Source organism: Onychomys torridus, chromosome 7 (assembly GCF_903995425.1).
Source record: "Onychomys torridus chromosome 7, mOncTor1.1, whole genome shotgun sequence".
Taxonomy (NCBI): Eukaryota; Metazoa; Chordata; class Mammalia; order Rodentia; family Cricetidae; genus Onychomys; species Onychomys torridus.
Window position 1 is genome coordinate 54,002,106 of NC_050449.1, and position 8,265 is coordinate 54,010,370.

Consider the following 8,265-nt stretch of genomic DNA (forward strand, 5'->3'; position numbering starts at 1 on the left):
GACCCCCCCCCCCTGCTCCTTGGCCACCATGAGGTGAAAACCTTCCTCTACCATACGTTGCTGCCAGGTGTACTGTGGTGCCACAGACAAGAAACAATAGGATCGAGCAACCATAGGCCTCTGAAGCTCTGAGCCCAAATGAACCCTTATTCCTGATAGTTGATAACCTCGGTTATTTTGTTACAGTAAGGGAAAGCTAATACAAGCTCATGAGCAAACACTAGGCTATCTCCACTACTTTTTCTAGCTGTACAGAGATTATTGAGCCATTGTACAAGAGAGCAAACCGATTCTCGACTGATGCTGTCCAAAACCATGCAAGCAGCGGGGTGTGGAATCCACACACTTTACAATGTATGGTGTTGCTCCCTAGGAGAGAGTCAGGAGCAAGAATGAATCAATGCACAGCGTGGTCCAGATGGAGTCAGTCACATGTGTGAGCATAATCTAGGAAGATGCCAGCACCTTCCTTCAAAGACCCTCTGTGAACACTGACATTTCCTTGCTTGGAATTCAGAAAGTCCCCACCCCACAATGCGTCTCCCTGCCTGCTAAGTGAGGGGTGTTGAGTTCCTCTAACCTGAGCCCTGAGGAAGGAACAACTAGTCAGAAGGAAGGACTGGGCAGCCAGTGAGCCCTCCTCTGCTTCTGGTGCTCACGTGGGCCTCCTGGAGCTTGCTTTCTGTGGGTTCTTGTGTACCATGGGTCAGTATGACCACCAGGCGACCATGTGGCCTGGATCTGATTTCCAAAGCAGAACATGAGATGAAAAATAGATAAAGAGAAGCAAATTGCATGCCTTTCCTGGTATGCTGATTTTATAGATTAGGAAGAAAAAAAAAAAAACTAGCTCCTAACACAGGATAGGGAGGGGCTACAGAGATCATCACTATACTTAAGAAATGGGAATCCAAAAAAAGTTTAAAAGGGGTACTGGAAGGGTTGCTCAGCAGTTAAAAGTACTCACTGATCTTTCAGAGGACCTGGGTTCAGTTCCCAATACACACATCAGGTAGTTCACAACATTCTGCAGCTCCAGGGGGTCTGACACTGTCTTCTGGCCTCTATTGGCACCCACATACACATGCAAACATACTCACATGCAAACATACACAGCAATGAAAACTAAAGAACTCCTCTTTATAACAACTGTTTAAAAATGGGAAATATTTACACAGACTCATGTTAGCCAAAAAGACAAATATGCATCAGCTAAGTTATAGCATGAACTTGTCTGGGGCTGGGAGATTGCTGTCAATAAGGGACTTGCTGAACAAGCATGAGGAGCTAAGCTCACATCCCCAGCACATGCATAAAAAGCCAAGAATGATGGTCCATCTCAGTCATGCCAGCGCTGAGATGTGGATGCTGAGGGTGCCTGGGAACTGCCAGCCAGCACAGCCGAATCAGTGACCTGCCAGGCTGAGAGACCCTGTGTTCTATTAGGGTTTTTTGGTTTGGTTTGGTTTGGTTTTATCAACAAGAGTCATCCAGGAAGAAGAAATTGCAGTTGAGACAATGCCTCCATCACACTGGCCTATAGGCAAGTCTATAGGGCATTTTATTGATTAGTGTAAGCAGTGCCAACCTGGGCAGATAGTCCTGGGAGGTATAAGAAAGCAAGCTGAATGATCTAGTAAGTGGTGTTCCTCCATGGCTTCTGCTTCAATTCCTGCCTCTAGGTTCCTGCCTTGAGTTCCTGCCCTTCAATGATGGACTGTGATCCATCAGGATGTGTAAGCCAAATAAACCCTTTCCTCCCCAAGATGCTTTTGGTCATGGTGTTAATGACAGCAGCAGGAAACAAACCAGGGCACTCTATCTCAAAAAAATAAAGTGGGAGGCTACTTGAAGAAGACTCTTAACATCATACTCTGCCCCCCCACACACACACCATACATACATACATACCCAAAACATAAGCATATTCAAAGGCAAGAACAGATCATTAGAGGAAGCTGGCTTACTGTGCATATATGAGAGATGGGAGTCTTGTTTTGGGGTTTGTTTGATTCACTAACTGCTGTTTGTTCCCAGAATACCCATTTTGGAGCCTGGTGGACCTTAAATATCACTCTGCTGTACACTTGCTATGTGAGCCTCAGCTGTCTGAGCTATGATAATGTCTGGCTGGCCCTAGAGGACCTGAATTCACACAGGTAAAGCCAGCACCTGATGTGAGGCTCTGTGCACAGCAGCTCCCTCTCTCTCAGCTGGCAAGGGAGCCTCTGCACTTGTAGCAGAGTCAAGGCCTGGGCCTGACTATGGCATCCTAAGTGAAATAGGGATGGACAAGAGTCTGCTCCGGACTCTCCTTGGAGCCAAAAGCTGCAATGTATACTACAGTACACACTAGTAACAAGACTTCAGACCTTACCCTACAGGGCTGGGGATGTAGCTCAGTAGTAAAACACTTGTCTGGCATGCCTGCTCAGGCCCTAGGTTCAATTCCCAGTACCACCAAACAAAGAAACAAAACAGTAAGAACAAAAAATGTACATCAAGGCTCTACCTGGCACACACCCTATAACTAGCCACAAGCTCTTCATGGCTCCCAGGAGACCTCACATCCACGGAGGGGATTGGCCCTCCTACAAAACATTAGGCAAGTGTAGCTTATCAGTGCCAATCCAGGATGAGGTGATGGGAGCTCAGGGAAGCTAGCATGGGGAGAGATGCTCAGGTCTGCATCCTGGCCAGACAATCTCCACAGCTCCTGATTTTGCCATCTTTTCTACTCTTATCCACTTAGCCTGGCATTCCTGGGTCACACAGCAAAGCTAGCAAGGAGCAGAGAAGACAGAACTGACTTAGGCTGCCAGAGAGGTCCAGGCTGACAGCACTGTCCAGCTCACCAGCATTCCGTGCGTGGAGGCAGAGGGCAAGGGGCTGGAGGTCTAATCAAAAGGGCAGCAGGAGGCCACGGGACCAGCAACCCAGGGTGGGACCAGAATTTAAAGCATGCAGGGTCAGGGGTCAAACAAGCCCAATCAATCAAAGAGTTAAGTCACTTCACAGAAGTGAGTCTCCGAGCCCCGGAGGAGGAGCAGCGTCTGTCCCGAGGAAGGGTGGTCTGGGACTCACAGGGGTATGTGAGAATAAAAAGAACGCTAAGATTGAAGGGGCCTGGGCATGAGCCTGGGGCTGCTGGAAGCATTTTACAATGTCACAAATCTTCCCTGTGCCATGTGCTGCACCATTATGACTATTTTATAGGTGGGAGAATGGTAATACAGCGGTTAAGGACCTTGTTTGAAGCCTATGGTGTGTGGAGACCTAGGCTGGGACTCAGGGAGCTGGTTCTATTCTCCACACACATGCTGCTGCCATAGGTGTGGACGTGGACAGGACTCCATTGTGGAGAGACGGGAGCTAGCCCAGGGGCAAATGCCTTCTTTGTTTATCTTCCTGGAAATGACAGACTGTTGGAGGAACTGTTTCAGGAGGAAGAAAAAAAAAGCATATTCAATAACTGCAAATTTGCCACTTGCTGATACCATCAGCAGCTTTCCGAGCAGGCAAGTAGGTAGTCTCCCCGCAGTTGACGCAGCCCCGGGCAGCAGAAATCAATCATCTCTCTCATGATCTCACCTCAAAGAAAACGATCACCAAGTCAAGGCCCACAACCATCCCCACAGTAGTCAGACACGTGGCTGCATCCCTGCCATAAATCAAAGAGGATGCCCAGCTTTTCATCAGATGCCTGAAGATAATTCCCCTGCCGTTTGCCCCGCTCGGACTCAGAGGGCCATAGCTAAAGGGTTAACATCTCATTTCCTCTTGTCTTTCAAGCCTTAATCCCCATCCTGAGCTGGGAGCATTCCAAGCCCACCTGGAGCAGGTCAAGACCAGCTCCCAGCCCTTGACTGGTCCTTCATTTCCCCTGGCAGGAGATTAGATGAGGCACCCATTAATCACTCATTACCTCTGTCTTCCCTGCTGGTCAGGCCTCGGGCAGCCCGCCAAGGGGCCTGAGAGGGTGCTTGTGAGCTATCCGGTGCCACCCTCCCAGGGACAAGACACAGACACACAAGCCTGGCTCCGGATTCTGTGGGCCACACCCAAGCAGATGGAGAACACTGCCTATCTTCACCTAAGCTATCCTTCAGGCTCCCAGACCACAAGCATCTACTGCCTAGCTGAAAGATTAGGGAACGAAAGAGAAATAAACCAAGAGTGAGCACACTTTCCCCAAGATGATAATCACCAGGAAGAAAAACTGCTGCCCACCTGGTGTTCGTGCCCTTCAGAGGACCCAGAGGGCAACTGGACAGGAAGTGGAGAGAAGACAGGATGCTGGATGGATGATTACCATAGCACAGCTGTGTGTTCAATGGCTGGGCTGGAGCACGGGGCGATAAGAGTCCTTCAGACAGAGCCAGATTGTACACAAGTTTCTTCTGGAAGATGGTGAATGAGCACCCGCTTTTGTCCAGCACTGATCAGTCAGGGTAGACAGGAGAAATGAGAAATGACACTGAGCACTTAGTATATGCCAAGGCTTTGCCTAAGGGGCTTCAAAGCCACTCCAGTCTCTAGGCCTCACTAGCCCACTGTTCTATGTGAAGATGGGGGTGGGAGGAGGGCAAATATACAGAACTGTTAAGTGAGACCTGCTGTAGGTCAGCCGCCACTCCAGGAGAGCGGCTGTGGCTAGCCTGCCTGGCCAGCCCTATCTGGAAGAGTCCGGCCTATGTTGCACCCCCATCAGCTTGGGGTTTTCAAGCCAAGGTATTCTGATCTTTCTTCTTAACGCTTGTTCAGCTCGTGGGTCACAAGGGCCGGGCTTCAATGCTTTCAGGGAAAGCAAGAAGGATGTGCTGTGCTTTCAAAAACTTGTTTCAAAGGCCCCTTTAGTAACAACAAAACGTGGGGGTGGGAGGGTTCTCCTGAACTCACAGCTTCCCCACTACTCACTCCTTAAGGTCAAAGTTAAGATCCTCTGCGATAGATAGATAGATAGATAGATAGATAGACAGACAGACAGACAGACAGACAAAAGTCAGGCATTATGATACATGTTTATAATACTAGTCCTGGGACAGGCAAACACAGGCATATTCCTGAGACTCAGACTGACATCCTATGGCCTGTGTAGTACATATGCACATTTGCAAGCACACACACACACACACACACACACACACACACACACACACATATACACACACACACAGCTAAGCCAGGTATGGTAGCAAACACCCATAATCTCAGTGTTGCAGTACCTGAGACAGAGGATGATCAGCTCAAGGCCAGTTTGAGCTACATGTTGAGGCCTTTTCGAAAGGGGTGGGGAAGGAGAGAGAGAGGTAGAGAGGAGGAGATGGGGAGAGACATTAAGCCATTTGTGATAGACTCTGCATCTGTCACTACAGTTTCATTCCGGGTCCAAAAGGCAACCCAGGGTTGAGGTCTCCAAAACTCGGTGTACCTAGGAATCAATTTCTCCCTCTTCTGTACACGTGCACATGGCTATCCATATTCATTCATCCATCCCCCTCTGTTGTGTTCCTTTACTTCCGTCCTTTCTCCCTGGGTGGTCATTTATCAGCAGCTCTCCTCTCAGTCCCAGGAGGGCAGTGATACTGTCTTGCTCTGTATAAGCTCCCACCACACAGTAATAATCCCTGGCACACAACAAAAATTCAGAGGTACTTTCTGGAGAAAAGTTAAATGGAAGTGAATACTGGGGAGCCATTGTGATTTCTTGCAAGGAGATGTGGTGAAGTCAGAATTTCAGGAATATTAATCTGTCAGCATGAAAGGAGATGGATTACAATGAAGAGAGCCACCCATGGCTGGTAGTCAGGAGGGGAAATTGTTACTGTAATTTGGACATGGTTTAAGATAGGGGAAGGCGAATAATTGGAGATATCAAGAAAGAATGTGGAAAGGGCTTTGTGATAAATGAGCTATGCATGTAGGAAATGGGATGAGGGGGCACTTGAACACGGATACCAACAGCCAACAGGGATAAAAGTGATGCCCAGGAGAACAGTGTAGAGGGTAGAGAAGGAAAGGGCTGTGCCCAGGCTCTGTGGGTAACAGACAGGATTGTTGATAAACAAAAACTCCAAGCCTGACCCTCCTCCTGAACTGTGTTCCATTTTCCTCCCTTCCCACCTGGCTATGAGACTTCACCACGGCACAGAGGGGGGACCAGTGGTGCCCTGCTGTGGGCTGGGCATGGACACCACATGAGCCCAGTCATCCCCACAGGGAGTGTTAGCCGTGCCTCCTCATACTCTCATCACCCAAACTCATTCTGCAGGCTGGACCTTTGGGAATTCCCTGCTCCAGCCCTGCAGAGGCTTATGGGAAAGTCCCAGGACTCTCATCTACTTCCTCACATTAGTTTCCAGGGTATGATTGCATTTTTCAAAGGAATTCAATTAAGGTGCCAACAAAAATCTATAGGAATTGAGTAGGGCTACATTGAAATCACATTTTTTTTTTAATGTTTGCTCCTTTGTACACAGAGACCCAGTTAAGATTCTCTCAGGTCCAGTAACCATGTCCCTTCCATCTCTCCCAGGTCAGAGACACCATGATGTTGAAGATAACACAGTGGTTCTAAAAGGCGTCAGACCTTAGCTGATGTCTGGGTGTCTCAGATGCAAAGGAAGTTGGATATGATAGTTCCTTGGCGTTCTGGGCTATCTATTTCATTTACTCCATATTCTAATGCGCTTCAGTTCCCCAGATCTAAGGCTTCCATTCACCTACTGCCTGCAAAAGGCAGGCGAGACACTGGTGAGGGACGCACTTTTAACGGCACAGAAAGCTGGGGGACTACTTAAAATCTCATTAGACTCATAATTCCACATGCTAAGTGAGTGCCCTGAAAGCCTCTCCCCAAGATACAGCTGAAGCTAGTTCTAAGAAAAATAAAACTTCCTTTTCAGATGCCCCCCACTTCAAGGTGAGCAAGTTGGTCAAAAGCTAGTTCTTCAATCCTATGAGAGCCACACACAGTTCTATGAGCTGCACCTGGTGTATCCCAGGCTGCCAGAAACGGCAGATCCACCTGGGCTAGCAATGACACGGGGTTGCAATGACTAACGTGACCTGGGGCTCTGAGGCTTTCTAGAAACCAGAGTGATGGAGGCCCCATGCTGGGGCTCCGAGGGTACCGACACCACCAGCCATCCCAGGCTAAGCAAAGGGAAGCAAGGCTGGGGTCGGGGTACAAGCGCAGCATGTGCAACGCAGGAGTTGGCCTCTGAGCTGAGCACATCTCAAGAGGGCCAGTTCCCTGCTTCCCCCACCCCTGGGTGGCCTGGCCCTAGAGTTAAGGGTCAGGGATGAAGACTAAGGGGCAGAGCAGGCCTCCAGGAAACCCAGGAAATGGGAAGAGAAAGGGAAAGAGGAGGGGAGGGGAAAGTGAAAAGGAAAGGGAAGAGGAAGAGCAAAGGGAAAAGTGGAAGATGAAAGGAAGAGAAAAAGGAATGGAAAGAGGAGGGGAGGAAAAAGAGAAGGGGAAATAGAAGAGGAAGAGGAAGGGAAAGTGGGAAAGGAAGGGGAAGAGGAAGGAAAGAGAAAGGAAGAAGCAGGTACAACGTCCCGAGCGGCCGCGGGCCCCGGACATACCCACGCGCGCCAGTCTGCGTGGCCGCCCCGGGTTCCGGAGCGCGGCGGGCCGGGCTGCGCGATCTGCTCACCTGGGCTGGTCCGGAGCGTCCGCCTCCTTAGCCCCGCGTGCTTCCTGAGCGCCGCCGCATGGACGGCCGCCCGCCCCGCACGGGCTCCCGCTGCGCCCCGGTGTGTCCGGTGCGCGGGCGGCAAAGCGAGTGCCCAGCGCGCACGGCTCAGGCGCGGAGTCTGCGGGCGGAGAGCGCGGTCCGCGCGCCCTGCCCTCCCGCGCGGCCTCCCGCTGTCACCTCCAGCCGCCCCTGCCGCCCCCTGGCGGCCACCTAGGGGAGAGCTGGCCCTGGCCCATCCCGCCACCCCGGAGATGAGGGACCCTCTAAAGCCGTGATCCTGCCTGACCCCTGGGAACCTCGAGAAGAGACATCCACCACCAGGAGAGGCAGGGGAGGGGAAGATGGTCTGGACAGAGGCTAGAGGAGTGGAGGCTGGACAGTGGTGATCATGGAACTTAGAGGGGACCCGGGCTGGCCAGGGTCGTCCATGGGAGAGCAAAGGGGAAGGCAGAGGCGACCAGAGCCTGAAAGTCAGAGCTTGTCTTCATAGTAGCCAGAGGTTTGTGGGAGCTTTAAGGGCATCCTTGAGTACTGAGGAACAGCCATGCTAGCTGCAACCACG

The 8,265-nt window shown here is 50.7% G+C and overlaps 1 protein-coding gene across 1 annotated transcript in view; it reads right to left on the minus strand.

Annotated features, from left to right (window-relative positions):
- Thsd4 (thrombospondin type 1 domain containing 4) overlaps positions 1–7,812 on the minus strand; it is a 564,519-nt gene extending 556,707 nt beyond the window's left edge. Inside the window, exon 1 of the mRNA XM_036194378.1 lies at positions 7,662–7,812. The gene's annotated coding sequence lies outside the window, so the exon portion shown is untranslated. The remainder of the gene's footprint in view (positions 1–7,661) is intronic.
- Between the last annotated feature and the right edge of the window lie 453 nt (positions 7,813–8,265).